The sequence below is a fragment of the Podarcis bocagei genome (genome assembly GCF_964188305.1).
Source record: "Podarcis bocagei genome assembly, chromosome: W".
In the NCBI taxonomy this organism is placed as follows: Eukaryota; Metazoa; Chordata; class Lepidosauria; order Squamata; family Lacertidae; genus Podarcis; species Podarcis bocagei.
Window position 1 is genome coordinate 47,946,192 of NC_138131.1, and position 21,248 is coordinate 47,967,439.

The following is a 21,248-nucleotide window of genomic DNA, read 5'->3' on the forward strand; positions in this document are numbered from 1 at the left end:
AGCCCTTATATCCAAAATGTGTTTAGGTATATCCTTGAAGGACTCAACAAATGAGTCTTCAATTTCCAAGGTTCTTTGGTAGTGCAGATTCAAGATTTTATCTCTTTCTTCTTTTGTTCTTAAGGTGATCAAACAATCTCTTGCTCTGTTCTTTCCTTGTCTTTTGCTGAGTCTAAATGCACTCACCATTTGAATTCATCTTTCCCCAGGTCTTGTTGCCAAAAGTCTGTGAATTCCTTTGTAAGGAAGTCTATCAAGTTGTCTTTCTCACTTTCAGGTACTGCTCTAATTCTTAGGTTTCTCTCCTTTCTTTGTAATTCAATCATAGAGAGTGTCAGGTCGTGATCCTCTAATTTCTTATATACCGGTGGTATCTTCTCTTGAACAGCAGTTGCAATATCCTTAGCTTCCTCTGCAATCTGTCGAGTCGAGGCTGATTCCTCTAATAGTTTTTCAATGGACTGTGTATTGGAGTTCACCTTGTTCCCCAGTTCATTAATACTTGGAGTGTTCAAATCTATTTTTGCTGAGGCCCCAGCTACTTGTTTATTTGTCTCTGCAACCTGTTTGGCTAATTTTTCCAAAGATGCATCAATTTTGCCAAGTGCCTGAGCCAATAGCTCTTCAGATGACATAGCTTTTGATTTTACTTGCGAAGCAGCAGCTCCTACTGTGCCTGCCGCTCCGGATGTTGAGGCCCTTCTCTGAAAAGTAATATCAGTCTTGTATTGTCTGCCGGATCTGGTAGTTTTATCCTGTATGCCACTCACCAGCTCTATCTTCCCTTTCCCATCTGCCATAACAAGCCCAAGGTCAGTCACACGCTTGGTGAGTTTGTTTTGCAAAGTAATTTTCCAGAGCTTGGTAACTTGATGACAAAATAGTTGTTACAACGTAGTCTCCTCTAGGGGGACACCCTTCCAACTTCACTATGCAACTGTTAAAAACAAGTATAGTTCTTAAAAGTTCCAATATCCCTCAAAAGCCAGAGTTTCAATGCTTTTAGAAAAGTTTCAGTGTCTCTAAAAAGTTACTTTATAGTCAAAGGCAGATCTATAAACACTGTATCTTTCTCAAAGTGTCAATATTCTTTACCCTTAACATGCAGACAATTCTTCCCACTGGTCGACCTTCCCTGTCATAGGCAGTCCGTTCCCAGATTTCCGAGACAGCAGAAATATATTTACACCCTCTTTTCTTGCAGGTAAAATAATGCTCGGTTCTCCCCCCTCCACTCCTGCAAACCGGAGGGGAGTCGTCTTTTTTGGTGCTGGATTTGACCTTTAAAAGTCGTCTTTCAGGGTTACAGCTTTACAGTCTCTTTACTTTAATCTATTTACAAGTTGGAAGAGGCAGACTTCCTGTTTGTGCCTTTCCCGTTTCGGTGCCAAATTAACTAAATTTTTCTTCCAATTACTTGCTTACTCCTACTCACGGGTAGTTGCTTTAGCTTCCAATTGTCCAGAAAGAAATCAGCGCTCTCCGCGCCACACACCCCCTTTCCGTTCCGGAGCCTTTAAAAAGGGGGGCGCAAACGGAGCCCGCCGAGTCTCCAAGTTCTCAGGCTTCCCCGCCTGAGATTTCTTCGGGTCCCGCTTCGCCGCAGCGGTCAGACCCTGTCCCCGTGGAGCCGATTCCCTCCGGAGCTCAGAGGGAATCCGCCATTTGTCGCTGGTGCTGACCGGAAGTCTTTTGCAGGTTTCACCTGGGACTTGGTACGACTTTTGCCTGACGCTTCAGGGGAGAGAATTGCACCCTGAGGCACTCCACACACCAAGGAGTGGCGCGATGACAATTCCCCCCCAAGCGCCACCCTCTGTCCCCGACCAGAGAGAAACGAGCGCAGCCATTGAAGGACTGTGCCCTGGATCCCCACGTCGGCAAGGCGGTGGTCCAGGAGTTCGTGATCGACCATGTCAAAGGCTGCTGACAGATCTAGAAGAATCAGCAGCCCCGACCCGCCTCAATCCAGCTGCCTGCAGAGATCATCTGTTAGGGCGACCAGAGCCGTCTTGGTCCCATGACCAGCGCGGAAGCCGGACTGGAATGGATCCAAAGCAGATGTTTCATCCAGAAACCTACCAAGCTGTTCAGCAACCGCTCTCTCAATCACCTTACCCAGGAATGGAAGATTCGAGACCGGGCGGTAATTGGATAGATTTGAGGGATCTAATGATGTTTTCTTTAAGAGCGGACGCACCACCGCCTCCTTCAGTTCCCCTGGGAATATCCCGGTGCCAAGGGACAAATTGATGATATCCCCCAGGGGGGCCCGCACCTCGTCTGGACACGCTCTAATCAGCCATGACGGGCACGGGTCAAGAGGACAGGTGGTGGGCTTTCCAGCTTGGAGGAATCTGTCCACATCGGCTGGAGATATCCGGTCAAAGTGGTCCAATACTGGACCCGAGGACAGTCGAGGGGCCTCCAGTTCCTTTATTGTATCCAAATTGGCAGGGAGGTCATGGCGGAGCAACAGGACCTTCTCCGCAAAAAAGCTCGCAAATGCCTCACAGCTGTGTGTCAGATTGTTATTTAAATTTGGCTGTCCTTCAAGGGATGTTAAAGACCGAATTATACTAAATAATTGCGCCGGGCGAGAGCTAGCGGATGCAATGCAAGCCGAGAAGTAAGACGTCTTAGCGGCCTTCACTGCCATCTCATAGGTTTTCATAAAAACCCTATAAGATGTTCTTGAGGCTCCGTCACGGGCACCCCGCCATACTCGCTCTAGCCGTCTGAGGTCCCGCTTCATTTTCCGAAGCTCCTCGGTAAACCAGGGAGCCCGGTTTCTGCGGGGTCGTAGAGGGCGCTTAGGTGCAATCTCATCGATGGCTGCCAGGAGCTGGGTATTCCAGCCCTCAACAAGCTCAGTCAATGAGTCGCCAGGGGGAGAAAGGTCCCGCAAGGCTTGACGGAATCTATCAGGGTCCATCAGCCTCTGCGGGCGAGCCCAAATCGGCTCGCCACCTAAGCAGGGTGGGGGTGGAACATCAATCCTGGCTTTCAGAGCATAGTGATCAGACCATGGCACCTTCATCGAAGGAGACATGATCACATCTATACCGGCGCCAAAGATCAAATCCAGCGTGTGGCCTGCTTGATGTGTGGGGCCCGAAACAAACTGGGAGAGCCCTAGTGTCGCCATGGAAGACACCAGGTCCAGAGCCTGTGAGGAGGGAGTGGCATCAGCGTGGAAGTTGAAGTCTCCCAATACCAATAGGTTAGGGAACTCCAAGGCCCAGCCGGCCACCGCCTCCAACAGGCCTGACAGGGTGGCTGCTGGTACGCTAGGTGGCCGGTACACCAGCCAGACAGCCAAGCTCTCCTCGGAGCCCCACACTAGGCCAACACATTCAATGCCAGGGATCAATGGCGATGGTAGAGCCCTGAAAGAACAATCTTCCCGGATTAATACTGCCACCCCTCCCCCCCGGCCCACAGTCCGTGACTGGTGGAGGACGGAGAAACCCGGGGGCGCCATCTCTCGTAAGGTAACAGTTACCCCTTCGCGCACCCAGGTCTCCATCACACAAGCCAGGTCAACCCCCTGCGAGGTAAAGAAATCTCGCAGGGTAGCGGTTTTGTTGCCTATAGACCTGGCATTGCACAACACCAGTGAAGGAAGTGAGTAATCCTTGCTCACCCTACCCTCGTCCCTCGGGATGGGGCGCAGATTGGAAGGGGTACGAGCATATCCGTATCTCAATCCCCTTCGCCTATAACATCTGCCCCCACCTCCATACCTCCCTCGCCCCTCCACGGTAGCAATCCCAAGCCTCATACTAACCTCCATTTACAAATTAGAAAACAAAACAACCAAAACAATTATGCCCAAACAAAACCAATCCCCACCCCACTCGATGTCCAACCCCAAAAACAAAACAAGACGGAACAAACAAAAATACATAGATAAAAACCACCATTCACGGTGGTACAACAAAGTAAACAATAAAAACACCTTTAAAACACCTTAAAATATATATAAACATCTTCAACATTTGCTGCAGCAGCACCAGTGTCCTTAAAGCTATTACGGGGGTGAGCCTGGGCCCCGCCCCCTAGGCCGGATGGAGTGAGCCTGAGGAGGGAGAGGCCTTCTCCGACACTCCGATGCAGCAGCAGCGATGTCCCAGGCCTCAATGAGGCCTCTTAAGGCTGTGGCGAAGGTGAGCCTGGGCCCCGCCCCCTAGGCCGGATGGAGTGAGCCTGAGGAGGGAGAGGCCTTCTCCGACACTCACGATGCAGCAGCATAAGTCCGATTAAGGCTGTTAATAATCATGAAGCAGAATATGTCTTCCTGTAGAGGGAAATTGCATTCCGCCATCTGCTGGCGTAAGAATTTCATCTCTGTCAGATGCGCTTGTACATCTCCATCTGGCACTAGCCTTAGATTGGTCAGCTTTTCAAAATGCAGCAACGCTGAAGAACCAGCATCTCTTTGATGTATTCTACGCAGCTGTCAGAGCCGCTTCCAGGTCCCAGCTCACAGAGGACCACGCTAGCCGGCAGTATTGTACAAACTTCTTTATTGAGCTACAGTTTCCATTTTCAAGCCGCAGCGCGCAGCTCTACGTCTTAGAAGCTAGACCGGCGAAGCTCCGTCTGAGTCTCCGCCTCCTGTACACCAACTTAATACTCTAGCCTTACTCCACCTCTTCCGTCTTTCCTTTCTCCTCTGGGTCCCTCTACCCCCCGTGGTCTCTTCCTTCCTGGACTCTTCTGACGCTGACCCCCCCGACTCTTCTCCCTCCTTGCGGCGGGCTTCCTGTGCATTTGAACTTGGCGCGCGCGCGCAGCCTTCAACCTTCCTCTTGACCGTTTCCTCGCTCCCCGATGGAGGTGTGGCCAATCCTAACTCCTGCCCTCCCGCTTGCGGCGAGCCGCCAGATCCCGATACCTGGGACCCCTCCCCCCTACTGCGCTCTGGTGGGGAAGCTGGTCCCGATTTCCAACTGCTGCTCTCTGAGTCCCCTCTGGTCCCTTCTACCTGGGGTGTCCCCCTAGGCGCCCCCCTTGCTCTGACCACTGGCGCCCCTTTCTGTGAATCTTCCGATTCACTGGAAAGACTCAGAGATCTCGGGCCGCTGTCATCGCTCATATTACCTCCGGATTCCTCCCCCTCGCTCTCTGTTTCCTCCCTTTCCTGTGCCTCTGCTCCTGAACCCCTGACAGCAGCGTTTGCCAAATCTCACGCGCGCATTGCAAATTCTGAATATGCACGAGTTGATCATCTGAGATACAGAGAATTATGGCCATCCTGGCTCTCACATTCTGTGAATTCCAACCTGGCGTTGGTGCAGCAGGGATGGGGTTTTCAATCACCCCAAAAATCCTCTGATTCTGAAGCAGGGCTTTCATCTTTACAGACCATGAGGAATAATTGTCATTAGTCAGTGGAGGTGGGTAAGGTAAGCCTCCTCCCTTCTTGGCATCCATTTTGAATCCAAGCCTCAGCTCTCACTCTCGAGCCTGTAAAATTTCAAGAGTCTATTGGCTGTTTACTGCCTCACTTGGCAGTTAAACACAGGCTGTTTTGAAAGTCCTTTCAAGAGCAGTGAGATATTAGACAAAACAAACGCTGTTTACCAGCCTCTCACAGTCCCAGCCCCTCTTCCGTTGTTGGCCGGTAACTTTCCACTTTACTGACGTTTCGTTGCTTAGCAACTGGACATTCCAGGCTTATCAAGACTCAGGTATGCGAAATATGTGGCTCTCTTTCAGTGCTGGTTTCATCCAAAAGCAGACACTCAGTGAACCGAAGAATGTCTCAATTCGCGTTCACTCTCACAGCCATAAAATTAGCATACCTTAGGGGTTCCGTTGCTCAGCAAAAACACCTCCTCCGGTGCTTCCATCCGCACGCTACCATATCTTCCTTATCTCCTTGCAGAGGATGAAGTACGCTCCATCAACCTCTCTTGTTGCTTTCATGGATCAAAACCATCCTCTGCTACCAGATGTTGGGAATCAAGCCTTTATTAGGAGAAACTGGCAACTCTCTAGGCACCCGGCTTGATCTCCTGATGACCTCCCTGTCTGCATTCCCCAGCAGGATACAGGCTAGGTCGTGATAGGCGATCCTTCTCAGCGTGAGAAGAACACCCCCCCTCTTTCCTGCCCCCCCCCCGGCAGGGGAAAGAGATAGACAGAAACGTATTTACATGCCTTTATTTCTGTCTTTGCAGCGTTACAGAAAAACACGACTGCTCTCTTCAAACTCCAACAGCCGAGAGACAAACTCCACCTGTACTTCCTGTACAGCTCATATTACGCTCTCAGCTAATTCCGGTGCTCTCTGCACTGTTAATTGACTGTCCCTCTGTTTCCCACGGAACAGTCCCAACATTCCCATTATGTTTTGCTTTCAAGCTACCAGCTCGTGGCCGCATTGCTTCTATATTGTAACAGATACATCATATCCTACAGGAGCACAGGAGGAGGCAGGAATGATGGATGTAAAATCTGACAGGTGAGAAACATTGAGGCTTAAAGAGAAGGAGCAATCTGCCATGCAGGGTTTGTTTGTTTTTTAAGTTGCTGTTTTACTTGCTAATGTTAGGAGTAAAAAAACCCCACTTATTGATCTATTAGTAGATCCCAAGCTTCCATTGATGTTTCTCAAACGAAAGGGAAAAGCATTCCCCATGTATTTGCTACAATACTCTGCTCCTCCTTGTAGATGACAAGCCTTGCATATTCTCTCTCTCTTTCTCTCTCTAAATTTGAGAATTCTATTTGTTCTTAAGCTGAATCATTTGTAAACTGTTGTGATTTTGAGGATGTTGGAGGAAGAGGCACTATCCTCCTTGCCTTGACTGAAAATCCCCCCCACTTTTAAAAATCATGGCATTGTCCTCCAATCTCCTCTTCTAGCAGCCTTTCCAACTAAGTTCATCACCTGTGGAGTTAAGAGTGCACTGCTATTAATCTCTTCCATGACATCTTCCCTTGCAATTCACTGTCATTTACTGTTAATTCCATAGGTACCCTCCAGACTACTTCCTAGATTATGACTCTAAAGCAACATGACCCTCTTGTTTTCCCTTATGCTGTTTTTGGTGGCTCTCCTTTCTGTCCGTTCATCAGCCACATGCTCAACATCTTATGGTCCCTTGGCATCAGGAAGATGAGACTTCCAGCGTGATTGACCAGAATGCTGCAACATGATTGCTGGCAGGAGTGAGACCTTGTCAGCATATAACACCTGTGCTCAAAGATCTGCACTGGCTGCTGATTTGCTACCAGGCCAGGTTCAAGGTGTTACTATTGATATATATAGCACATGGAAGAACCCTTTGGCTAGAGGACTGCCCTCTGTAAAGTAGGACACTTAGACACCCTAATGGTAAAAAGTGTTTTTCAACCCAGTTGACTTGGTGGAACACCAATCAGGAAAACTATATTTCCCCCAGTTCCTTGAATGCCCCTTTATCCAGAGCAGCCCCACTCGGTCAAGGCCAATAGCTGGAAAGCAATAGGGATCACACACACACATGGAATGAATGGAGGGATGGATGGGCGTCACAGACACTTTTAAACTACACTTTGATATCACCCCAGACAATCTCCCACATCAAACAGCCCACTTAGGTAAGGTCTCTGTACATAGCTGGTTTTCCTGTCTGGTTCTTGAAAACCCCCTACTCAGAAATATTTTTTTTTATCAAAGAGTGAATAAACTTTTACAGCCTATGGACAACACTCCCATGCAGTCAACCTTCCAGGGCCTGCAAACCAGTGGGGCTGGGACAAACAGTGAGTGTGGCTGATAAAAAAAGAGGGTGAGGCCACCTGTCTCTTTTTCATATGCTTCTCTCTGTAGTGCCAGATCTAGGGCAGTGCAGGCTGTTCCCCTGCTCAGGGTGCTGAGCCAAGGGGGCATAAAATAATAATAATAATAGTAATAATAATATTGGTAGTAGCAATAATAATAGTAATAATAATAGTAATAATTAATACTTATATTCATGTGGGTACCTACTGAGAAACCCCATTAAAAAGCAACTGTACCAAAAGGAATTACTGTGGAAATAAAATATATTGGGGGAAGTGCCAAATTTTGTCCTCACTTAGAAAACCGTATTACCAAAGTCTACCCCTGCTCTCTGTCATTCATACACAAATCCACATGCATGCAGGTAAAAGGTAAATGTAAGGTAAAGGACCTTACATACATAGTCAAAGGCGTCTATGCGGTGTGGCGCTCATCTCACTTCAGGTCATGTGGCCAGCATTCTGGTGCACCGGGACACTGTGATAGAAGCCAGAGTGCATGGAAACGCCGTTTACCTCCCCCCTGGAGCAGTACCTATTTATCCACTTGCACAGGTATGCTTTCAAGCTGCGAGATTGGCAGAAGCTGGAACAGAGCAACAGGAGCTCACCCTGTCTCAGGGATTCGAACCACCAACCTTCTGCTCAGCAAGCCCAAGAGACTCAGTGGTTTAAGACCACAGCTCCACACATAATGCTCCCACACATCCATTTTCATGCATAACACACCTGCTCATTCACTCACACTCATTCTTTTTCATTCCCTCTCTTTCATGTTCAGGGATTGACCAACAAGCCTTCTTTGCACAAGGTGAGAAAGAAACATTTTCATCACAAAATTGCACAGATGCCACTCCAGCCCCATCTTGACCATCATAGTATCTCTCATCTTTCAACTTACATGCCCGCTTTCTCTCTTGCACCATGCGGAATGAAACTGGTCTCCATATCCCTAGACGGGAAATGCTTGGGTCCACATAGTAGCAGGGCCCAGGACTCTCCGTGATCGAGATCACTTGCAAAGGAAAGAAGAATTGTCTGCATGAGGCATGGTGTGGATTCTGAGCTATTTAGCTTGGTTGCAATGACTGACTTCCTATCCGATATCAATTAAAGGCACCCACTAGCTAGATAGCAGTGAATATGTTAAGCTCCGCCCCCCTGCACCTCCATTCCTGTTATCCTTCAACATGGCTTAAGTGTAGATCATCCTCTTCCCACTAAGGTCCACAGCTGTACAACTGAGAACCCTGATTTTTGTGCAACCATAATAATCAGCAGTATAAGACCCTCCAGCCCTTGCTGGACTACAACTCCTATCATTCTTGACCATGCTGACTGGGGCTGATGGGAGTTGTAGTCAAGAAACAACTACATTAGCCCCCTACATGCAGTGCCATTGATCCAGTTGGAATGGAAACTTTGGAAAGCCACCCAGCTCTTGATCATGGATCACCCAGGTCCCATCAACTGTGGCCCCGATAATTAGAGAGTCCCAAAAACACAGGTTGTCAATCTCTGTTCAAATGTTTTGCCAGCAAATTTAACAGTTGTTTAGCCAGCTTCACCCTGTGGGTCAGTTAATGCTGTTGGGAAAACCCAAATAACACAGAACCTAACTTGTCAGCATCTTACATCTTTCACTGGATTTCACACGCATTGTGTAGGCTGGCTCAGCATACTTGGTGAAGTCATGGTCCTTAATGCCAGTGAGAGGCTACCTACCATACTTCCCAGGTCCTGGCCCTGCAAGAGAACCACAAGGGGGGGAGGAATAAAATAATGGGAAGACAACCCGGAACCATTAGCATTTGCAGATTATGAGCTGCCACACTGGGTAAAAGGGCAAAATGGAATAATATATTGTGTTGAATAATATATTGAATAATATATTGGGTTTTGGAGCTACAGCTCTCTAGGTGTTGTTGTTGTTGTTTAGTAGTTTAGTCGTGTCCGACTCTTCGTGACCCCATGGACCAGAGCATGCTGGGCACTCCTGTCTTCCACTGCCTCCCGCAGTTTGATCAGACTCATGTTTGTAGCTTCGAGAACACTGTCCAACCATCTCATCCTCCGTCGTCCCCTTCTCCTTGTGCCCTCCATCTTTCCCAACATCAGGGTCTTTTCCAGGGAGTCTTCTCATGAGGTGGCCAAAGTATTGGAGCCTCAGCTTCACAATCTGTCCTTCCAGTGAGCACTCAGGGCTAATTTCCTTAAGAATGGATGTGTTTGATCTCCAGGTGTTGCTGCACTGCAACTCCCATCATCTCTGACCACTGAACCAGACTGGCTGGGGCTGATGGAAGTCCCACAACATACTTTTCTTCTCCCTCTGGTAAAATCTCGCTAGCCTTGGGCCAGGATATTTGCATTGCAATAGGAAGTGAGCATTACAAGGCACCTGAATTCTTCTGTGGCTCGGACTATAATTCAAGCCAGAGAAGATTTCCCATTTTACTCAACCACCTATGCTCTGCCTGTACTTTCCCAACCCCCTTCCTTCATCCCCTTTAAACAAGCGTTACCCTGGTAGGACAACAGCAGTGGTGACATACCAGCCACAGGAAAAGGAAAACAAAAGAAAAAAAATATTATTAGCCTGACTCCCTCCTTTGGCAATCTTCACAGAACTCTAGCCCAATGGTTGCCATCAATTTGATTTGAATAAATTTTATAATGAAATGATTTTAGAATGTTGTATTATTTTATTGTTGTTAGCTGCCCTGAGCCCAGCTTCGGCTGGGGAGGGCGGGATATAAATAAAGTTTATTATTTATTATTATTTATTAACAAGGAAATATGCACTGTCTCGCATGCTAGCAGTACTCTTGGAAGAAAGTTCTGATGGTGACTGAGAAATGTAGATCAGTTTCCTTCTTGGGTTTCCACAAGAACAAAAAAGGAACCCTGATGGGAGGCGGCGTCAAGATGGCGATGAGGTAAGACGCATTTGCCGGAGTCCATCACGAATCCTCTTTAAAATCTGTGTTGTGGCTCCCAGCCTTGCAAGTTTTTGCTGAAGATTGTATCAGGGTGTTGGAGCCCATGCCAGGAGTTCACATTGTTGATAACTGTAAAGCCTGCATCGTAAATCAGCTTTAATGAGCAGATAATTGTATTCTCCGGCAGCCTTGGAAGCAGCCTTCGACTTACTGGCTCTCCGCCAGCTCACATTCAGTTGTTGTTTTTATTTCTACCACTTTTTACTACCTTTCTACCACTTTTTACTACCTTTTAAGCACCGCTATTTTAAAAGACTTATAACGATGGGCCAAGGCAAACGCCTAAGGGATTGTGACGAGGCTCTGCCCTCCCCAAGAGCCAAACAATTAAAAACCGACCCCCCCGTGCCTGGCAAACGGAGTGACCCCATTGAATTCTGCTATAGGGTGAAAACTCAGAACCGTTTCTACCCTCTAACGTCTCCAGAAACAATGTCAACACCAGAGGAATTATTTTTACCTCAGATTAAATCTGCGGACGGCAAGCTTGGAGGAAGAGGGTATGTCCCACTGAGGGTGGTGCAGGACGCCGGAGCTGAGGACTGCGCAAGACAAGAACAACATGAACATCTCCATCTTGTGGTCAGAACCCTTAATTGCATATTCAAGAAGATTGATGTGCTATCCTCCCAGCTATGTAACCTCGAACAGAAAATTGATAACTCCTGGTCAAAGTTTAAACCAACTGTAGACACAGGGGAATTGAAGTGCCAGAGGTCCATACCTTCAACCAAAAAAAGAAGTGTGATCCCTAAATATAAACCAAATCCTGCACTGAAACACCAAGCGTTGTCCCTACAACCTAAGAAAATCTGCCTAAACATCGGGGCAGGGTCACCAAGGTGGCTTACTCTGAGTGGGGTTAAAAAGCATCTAAGCAATCTCCTAAACATAGAAATCTCACAATGTGATCTCATTGCAGTATTACCCTTGAACCAGCACCTCAGGCAACAGAAAGTGATGCTTGCGTTTTACTCTCCAAGGATCCCTTCAGCTATCATCAGGCAGAAATCACTCTTGGCTAGGTATGATATCATCCCAACAAGAGTTTTTATGGATAGCATGATCCACCCCCTTCTACTTGCCGGTCACGGCACGGAGCGGACTCTGTCGGAGAGGTCGGGAGTACCTCAGGACATTGAGCCTCCTCTCCCGGAGGATATCCACCCGCACCGAAACTGGATTTACCCTACGCCCCCACGAGCTCTAAAGAAACCCACTGGCGCAAGTAATTCTCTGACCCCGCCGGAGGAAAGAGAGCTTTTAGCCACCTTTGGCGACCTTCCAACGAGAGAATAACAAGAAATAATTGATAGACTAGAAGTACTTAATCATCAGCTCATACATGTCCAGAAGAACGGAAAAGTTCTGCCCACTTTTCAGGACTACCCTGCCAGCTTTTCGGAGTCGTGTTTTAAGGAAGCAGGAAGTCTTCCTCACCTTAGTCCTGCTCCTAAACCCATGTCTCCCCCATTTGTGGGCAAAACCCACCGACGCCTGGCAGACCCAGGTCTTGCCCCACAAGTTGGCCTCTCACCTCAACTCTTGATAATTTTTGACTCGCCCTCCAAGAGTCCCCCGCTGAGGAGTGTATCTCAGAGTTCCTTCCACCAAAACAATTCCTTACCATCTAATCCATCAATGCCGGAACTGGAGTCCTCTTATTCCCCTGAGCGGCATAGACCCGACATACAAACGGTACCAGTATGCCAAGCATCCCCTGTACCTTCACCAGCATCAGGTCATGGGAGTGCTCCACCTACATCAAAAAATGGCCCGGATTTGATTGAAGACCCGGCCGGACATATAAATCAAATGGTTTCATTGGCGACCTTCAGCCCTCGCGGTGGGGCAGTCTCAGCAAATCCTGTGGAGTTTCCCACTGAAGTGTCCACCCTTGGGTTACCCAGCGGGAGACCCGTTTTGTCGCCTCAGTCAGAATACTTCACTACCAACTTCAAGACTAGGTACCTTCAGCAGGTGCCTGCCGTGCAAAGTAAAATAACTGACTTTTTTGCGGGGTCTGCCCTGCCTCCAAAGGACTCACATCTCTCCCTGAAATGACAGCGAATTGGGCACAACAGGAACTCCCCCCTATCAGTCCTCAGCTGGAACATTGCGGGCTGGAGGGGGAAAAAACTTGACCCAGAATTCCTGGAGTATATTAACCTGTTTCATATCATCTTGCTCCAAGAATCGTGGGAAGTAGAGAAAATTTCCCTAAATGGCTTTGAGCTTCTAGAACTCCCTGCCTGCCCCTCCCTGAAAGGAGGCCGCCCTAAAGGGGGCCTAATAATAGGCATCTCCCTCAACCTACATTCTAAACTTACTCTAGTACAGGCCTTGCCTCCTTACGCCCTTACTGGACTGATTGCGGGGGAAAAGATCTCACTTCTAGTTACAAATGCTTACTTGCCACCTGGGGGCTCTTCCTCCGAACTGGGCTCTAAATGGGGCTCGCTAGAAGAGCATTTGCTCTCATGCTATGTTAAGTTTCCTAACACCCCGGCCATAATAGGTGGCGATTTTAATGCCCGCACAGCAGCAAATTGGGACTCGCTAACCAAAGCCAAATGGTGGGTTACCCCAAACCTTGATAATTATGAGCTGGAACATATCATGAGGAGAACTTCTAAAGACCAACGAGTTAACGAGGCTGGAGTACTCCTCTATCAAATGGCCATCCGTTTAAATCTGGTCCCCCTAAATGGAACATGCCTCCCTGATATTCCAGGGGATTTCACTCATCTGAGCGTTAAATCAAACAGCGTTCTCGATTACCTGCTGGTTTCCAGTGATATACTTAAGTGTATCTCCACCTTTAAGATCGAGAATGTACAATCTAGTGACCATCTTCCCCTTGTAGCCAAGCTCTCCCTGAACTGGCAGTCAGAGGCCCATAGACATGCGACCCAGATGGTAACCAACGAATCTCTCCAACTAAGAGGAATCAAATGGTCGGAGACCCAGGCTCAAAGGTATCAGGAATTCTTTCAAAAAGAAATCCTCGGGCCCCATTCCAACATAGACTCTGCCTCAGACGAGTATAGCATAGTGTTGAAACGCTTCCACCACCATACGACTGATCTTACGTCCTTCTTCAGGCTACCACCCAAAATATTAAATCGAAACGAGTATACTTACGGTGCCCCCTGGTATAATTCTTAGTGTAAACAAGCAAGACAGCGCCTCCGTGCTATATATAATGTGTACAAGACCTCCGATGCATCTACTCTGCCAGCTAGTTATGCACAAGCCAAGCAAGTTTACAAACGCACGCAGAAAACTGCCAAACGCGAGTGGCAACAGAATCGCTGGCAGGCCTTGATTACTGCTTCAAAACCACATAGATCCAGGGAATTCTGGTCTTTGATTAACAGAAGGGCGAGGAAATTCCCAAGGGCAGTCATCCCAGCACCGACATGGGAATTGTTCCTGAAGAAATGTTTCTCACAGGCAGATGCTCCCTCCGACCATCTGATGCATCTGTTTTCCCACCTACCTATTTGGCCTCCCACCGATCCGGACGAAATAGCCAAGCTAATAGCCCAGCTGAAACCGGGCAAAGCCCCAGGGCCCGACCTGATCCCTGCTGAAGCCATCAAACTACACCCAAAATGGTGGGCTGACATCTTGGCCAAAACCTTCGACGCAATCAACGCTTCTGGTCTCATCCCCAAAATATGGAAGGAGGCCATTATAGTACCAATTCATAAAAAAGGTTCTCCAATGGAGCCGGAAAACTACCGTAACATCAGCCTCCTTTCGATCATAGGGAAAATTTATGCCAGCTTTTTGCTGACTAAACTATTGCGATGGGCAGACGAGACTAATCAGATTGGTCACGAACAAGCAGGGTTCAGAATTAAACGTTCAACAACTGATCATGCGATAGTTCTTTACCATCTGGCACGGAAGTACTCGTCCCCCCCCCCCCCCGGGGCTACCTTTGTGCTGCCTTCTTAGATCTAAAGGCAGCCTTTGACAGCGTTCCTAGAAATATTCTTTGGGAGAAACTTGCAAAACAGGGCATCGATAGAAGACTCTTATGGCTTATAAGCCAGCTCCACGAAGGTACCCTTGCCAGAGTGAGACTTACTCCTGCGGGCGACCTCACAAATTCGATTCCAATAAACAAGGGAGTGCGCCAAGGATGTATATTAGCTCCCTGCCTATTCAACCTATTCATCAGCGACATGCGAGCACCCCTAGTCAACTCATCTCCAAGTACACACGCGCCTAGACTAGCGGATTACCGCTGTCCACTCCTTTTATACGCGGACGACGCGGTAATTCTATCTTATACACGTGTTGGACTAACCAGAGCTCTGAAGATCTTTGCCACGTACTGTCAACTCAACCAATTAACCATCAACCATGCTAAATCTAAGATTCTGATTTTCGCCAGAAGTCGGAGATTATACAAATGGAAGCTTGGTGGAGCAAAAATAGAGCAAGTCCTAAAATTTCAATACCTAGGAGTTATTTTTCAACACAATTTGGGGTGGAAAGCACAAATTCAACACCTACTCAACAAGGCCAAAACTCTGTCATATGCGCTCCTCCGATTTTTCTTTTCGGATGGAGCTTTGCATGTTCCCTCGGCCCTAAAGGTGTTCAAGGCAAAAGTGGTTCCCGTGCTTGCTTATGCTGCCCCGCTCTGGGCCGTGATGACAGATCTTGCTCCTCTTGAGACTTTGCAAAACCAATTCCTACGTCGGCTCCTAATGCTCCCCCTGTGCGTAAGCAACGCAGCCATCCGATTAGAATTGAAGATCGCATCCTTAGAAACTTGCCTGTGGAAGCAAGTCTTCAATTATTGGTTATCATTGTGGCACAGATTACCAGACCATTACCTTGTCCAATGCCTATGGCGAGATGAATTCTCCAGCCTTTGGACTAGTAGAATTCATGCCAAACTCCTGAGTTATGGAATCTCTCCCCTAGATTCCCTAAAACTAGATCAAATCACTGCTCAAAGACTGATCCGCCAAAGACTGGACGACATCGATTTACAGCGAAATTATACGCTGGGGGGAGGTGTTTGTTCGCCCCAGAACATTGGTATCACTTTAACTTACTGCGTTCCATCATACCTCTCCTCCCTTTCGTCTGTTGCCCATAGGCTGGCCTTCACCAAGGCGAGGTTTAACGTTTTTCCCTCTAATGTCCTGAGACATAGATTCTCAAAGGGCCAAGCCTCCGCCATGTGCGAATGTGATAAGGAGACGCCGGAGTCGCTTCAGCACATTATGTTCACTTGCCCCTTGTTCAATGTGCCACGGGCAAATTTGTTGGGATTAATCATACAGAAGCTAGAGGGTACCCCACCAAAATTCCACCTTGCCCAAATCTTGCAGGATAAGGACATCCATACGACACTGAAAGTGGCTAGGTTCCTGGTCGCTGTCCTTACCCAAAAGCGCTGCCAAGGAGCACTACAAGTTAATTAAGGTGCAGCATGTCATTCCTTCCTTCCATTCCATACTACAGTATTTTATTGTTATAGTGGTGTTTTAGCGGCTGTTTTTTCCCACGTGCAAAAACTGTTATTTATGTCTTGTTTTTATCTGTATGGGCCTACGGCCGCAATAAAATTTCTTTGAAATTTCTTTGAACCCTGATGGATCAAGCCAGCCAGCCACCGAGTCCAGCATCCTGTTCTCACAGGGGCTAACCAGATGCCAGAGGGTCTTTCAACAATGCTGTTGAACACATCCAGACTGGCAAAGATATAGGTACCTCTGTATTCCTGATCTCCTTCTCTCTCTTGCCCCATCTATTCCCACAGCTCACCTTTATACTTGGCACTGATGGACGCATACTGCTTCTTGATGGCCGGCACTCTGGCTGGATGCTTAGAGATACCAGAAAGACAACTAACAGGCTGAGCTGCACCTTTGGCTCTGGAAGTCGGCATTGGAGTGTGCCCACTGCAGTGGGGAGTCGTATGTGTCACCAGTGCTCTGGGGAATGAAAGTAAATGAATGAATGCAAGTCCAACCTGCAATAAAATGTTGCACCATGGAGTGTTGCAGCTCAAGGTTCCAGCTACTCCGTTCTACCCCACCCCAAACAGTATTCAATTTCCACTAAGTATGCTAAGTTCACATTGGGCTATTTGGGGAGGGGGGAGTGTTCTCCTCTGAGGGATCCTATCCTATCCTATCCTATCCTATCCTATCCTATCCTATCTTCAAACCTTGCCGTTTTCTCCAGGCTTGCTGAGCCCTCCGTCTTGCACAGATGGTGCTGTTTTGGCCACATAAGGACCATAAGTGCTAAAAGAATGGAGATTGCTGCTTGTTTATGTGATTTAACGGCATGTACCTAGGCCAGGGTAGCCAACATCCCAAGAGCTTGTTGGACTCCAACTCCCATCAGCCCCAGTCACCATGGGATGATGGGAGTTTTAGTCCAACAACAGACAGAGAAGAGCCCCTTTGCAGCCCCTGCACTGTAAGGGCTAAGGGAATGAGGGTGAATCTAGAGGTCTGTGTGCCTTTGTTTATTTAAACCAGGAATGGGAGGCTCAGCCCAGGAGCCACATGCCACCAACCAGACCTCTCTCTCTCTGACCATTAGCACTCTCTCCAGGTCACAAGCCTCCCTGCCCCTGCTTTGTGCCCTCTTCAAGTGCTTTTGCCTGGCTGGAATGTGAGATCAAAGCCTCTTGCTTTCCTGAATGAAGATGGGGGCAGGGGTAGGTATAGAAACTTGGAGGGTATGTGGAGCTGGATTATAGCCTAATGCACAAAGAGTCCCTCCTGTTGCTCCACCCAGTTTTTGTATCTAACCCCATTCAACACTGGTACATGGCCCTCAGATGGTTATCAAATATGGCCCTTGCACTAAAAAAAAAAGCTTATCGACCCCTGATTTTACTGCCCCCCCCAGCCTGCCTTTCAACAACAAGGTCCCCAAGGCAGCTCAGAACAATTTAAAATGAACAACATGGAATGAAATTGCAACCATAAAATATAATTGCAAGCAGCTCAAGCAACAGTACCACGATCCCAAACAGCAGAAGGAAAACAATAGAAATGATTAATAGCAAAATAGCCATGTAGAAAACACACCAAAAGAAACATGCAAGGGGAACCAGCAGGCAGGAGTTGGGGAAATAGTTTCATGTGTGTTGATAGCATTAAGCAAAGCCCCAATAAACAGCGCTTAGTTTAACTATGGAACTCCCTCCCACAGGAGGCAGTGCTGACCACCAACATGGATGGCTTTTAAAGAGGACTGGATAAATTCACAGAGGAGGATAAAGCTATCAATGACAACTAGTCAGGACAACAGTGGAATTTGCTGCCAAGGAGTGTGGTGGAGTCTCCTTCTTTGGAGGTCTTTAAGCAGAGGCTTGACAACCATATGTCAGGAGTGCTCTGATGGTGTTTCCTGCTTGGCAGGGGGTTGGACTCGATGGCCCTTGTGGTCTCTTCCAACTCTATGATTCTATGATTCTATGATTCTATGACTATGTCCTGCTTCTGAATACCAGCTGCTGGAAACATGGGAGGAGAGTGCTTGGATCCTGCTTGCAGGTTTCCCACAGGCATCTGGTTGGTCACTGTGAGAACAGAATGCTGAACTAGATGCCCTTTGGCCAGATCCAACAGATTCTTATGTTCTTACGTTCTTATTTGTTCGCAGCAAAGCACACTCACCATTGATGTGTGGAATTTGCTGCCACAAGACTTGTTGAACCTAGGATAACTCAGTTGGTGCAGCATGGGACTCTTAATCTCAGGGTCATGGGTTCGAGCACCATGTTGGGTAAAAGATTCTTGCATGGCAGGGGGTTGGACTAGATGACACTCATGGGCCTTCCCAACTCTACAGTTCTGTGATTCAATGATGGACGAAAGGCTAGATAGGGATCTCCATCCTTTTCAGTAACATGCATTTGGGGACCCATTTCTTCATCATTGACCATATATTTGCATGGTGGAAGTATTGGTGGAAGTCCTGACCCACCAGCTGAAGACCTAGATGGCATTGAAGGGGGAGTATTTATTTAGCTAGTTGTTTTCTTACATTTATATCCTGCTTATTTTTGGCATGAGTAAGCTGTCGCCTGCCCTTTTCCAGGTACCAAAATACTGATTCCAGACATTCCAAGCATAAGTCTGACCCTTCCCCCCGGAGAACCACAACTGTGTCCACCCTAATCCCAGAGCCCTTCAGGACAGAGGAGCAGAATGAAGGGAGCACCACCTCCAGAGCATGAGACCAGGCCTGATCCCTCACCCTGAGCACTTTGGAGGGGGTGGGGAATAAAACTTAAATACAGGGCACAAAAACAATGCCTTTTGTCATCTCCTTGTTAGTGGCATGGTCTGTGGGGCAGCATCTGGAGAATACAAACAATTTCTTCTGTGTCTTTCTAATTCTCTGGAGTTTCTAAGAGAGGTGGCAACTGGCCTTTGCATTGCTATGCTCCCTAACCCTAATCATGCTAATACACAGCAAACAAAGGTCTTAGGATTTCAGTTACCAATCAAAGTAGCAATTGGTTGTGTCAGTCACCCATACCGCTGATGCTGCTTCTCTGGATGGAATGGAAATCTGGATGTAGATTTCAATAAGGAGTGGGGATGTTACTCAGCTTTCCAATTCCTCCTCTACCCCCTCCTTTTTGGAACATAAACAATGCCTCATGTCGCAATTCGCTCCCAGGTTGCCCAGGCGATGCTGATGCAAGTGTGGAACCAGACTTGTTTATTTCCATATTACCATGGTTCTGGCAGAATACTCTCCCTCCCCCTCCCTCCCTCCCTCCCTCCCTCCCTCCCTCTCTCCCCCCCCCTCTCTCTCTCTCTCTCTCCCTCTTTGTGTGCTGCTAATACAAGTCCTCCTTCCTTGCAAGTTACCAGCCGGGGGGGGGGGGGAGAGCCACAAGCCCAAAATACCACATTTTGTTTCATAAGACCCATGGGCATAGCTAAGGGGGGGGGGGGGACAGAGGGCAGCTGCTCCCTATCAAATAAAACAATAGAAATACTTAACTGACCAATCATGTCATTTCTGCCCCGCTAACAAAAGTCCTCGCTATGCCCATGCTAAGACCATGTTCCCCATTCCTTTGCCTTCATATGATATAGTATTCATTGATTTTTTTTGTTCCATTTTTTCGTTTTATTTGCAGCATTTGTATTCTAACCTTCCCCCATTCCCAGGAGCTCAGAGAGGGGTGTTTGCACAGGCTGCCTGGGCAACAATGACCACATCCCAGTTAAAATGAAACAAAAAGTCCAGAAAGCATAAAAAAATGAACCTCAAAGCAAAAGAGAATGTTTCTCAATATGAACAGAGGGATGGAGAGGAAATTCAGTTCCCTTAACATGAAACTGACCCAATTCACCCTTCCTTAAACAAGAGGCACACTGAAACGCAGCTTTCTTTTGAAATTTGCACTTCTTGGAATTTTGCCACATGGTTCTCCAACAGAAAACAATGTGGACATACTGTCAGGGAACTGACATCGGAGCAGAGGGGAGAGGCGAGGCTCCCGGACTCTGCAGGAGAGGGGACAAGTAAGGGAAGAGAGAGAACGTCATCTGGGGAAGGAAGTCCAGGTGACACCAGGAAGAAGGGAGAGGCAGAGAGCAGCTCGGACGTGAGGCTCCGAGACTCTTCCAGTGAAGTCAGTGAGGAGGGTGGAGGACCACCACTCGGCACGCCCACTCTGCGCAGAAGGCTTCCGCGCAGAGAGGCGAGGCGAAGGTTGTCTGTTAAGGAATTCTTTTTTTAAAAAAAATAAAATATTTATTGCAATTTTTTAAACAACGAACAAACCACCAAACATATAAAATACCATCACCATACAGACAGAAAAAGTCAAAGCAAAGTTAAGAAATAAACAAAGAATAAAAGAAGAATACATATAAAACACAGTTGTTCATAAGTCATATTTTCATAATCTTTGGACTTCCCCGCATCTCCCTTCCCTGCGTTCTCAGTCACATAGTTATAGACAGCAATTTATTACCTTATTTCAATTCTTATTTTGTAAATCTCGGATATTATGTCCCAACTTTTAAATAACTTTATCGTAAATTAAACTGCTTGATTTAAACATAATATTGCTTCAAATTTCATCATTTCCTTAAACCTCACTTATTCTCATATATTTTACAACAAAGTTTCTGCTGCCGTGTTACTTTCAATCGTGCATTCTCCTAACATTCATACAGTTTGTAGTGTTTTTGTAAATAGTCTTTAAATTTTTTCCAATCCTCTTCCACCGTCTCTTCTCCCAGGTCCCGGATTCTGCCAGTCATTTCAGCCAGTTCCATGTAGTCTATCAGTTGCGTCTGCCATTCTTCCAGTGTGGGTAAATCTTGGGTCTTCCAGTGCTCTGCAATGAGTATTCTTGCTGCTGTTGTTGCATACATAAAAAAGGTTCTATCTTTCTTTAACACCCCTTGGCCGACAATGCCCAAAAGGAAGGCCTCTGGTTTCTTA

The 21,248-nt window shown here is 47.3% G+C and overlaps 1 pseudogene across 1 annotated transcript in view; it reads right to left on the reverse strand.

Annotated features, from left to right (window-relative positions):
• LOC308578010 (protein CIMAP1C-like) overlaps positions 1-19,428 on the reverse strand; it is a 32,974-nt pseudogene extending 13,546 nt beyond the window's left edge. The window contains exons 1-4 of the transcript in view: positions 19,317-19,428; positions 16,575-16,744; positions 9,412-9,522; positions 8,678-8,791 (exon numbers count right to left, since the gene is read on the reverse strand). The product of the transcript in view is annotated as a protein CIMAP1C-like (transcript). The remainder of the gene's footprint in view (positions 1-8,677; positions 8,792-9,411; positions 9,523-16,574; positions 16,745-19,316) is intronic.
• Between the last annotated feature and the right edge of the window lie 1,820 nt (positions 19,429-21,248).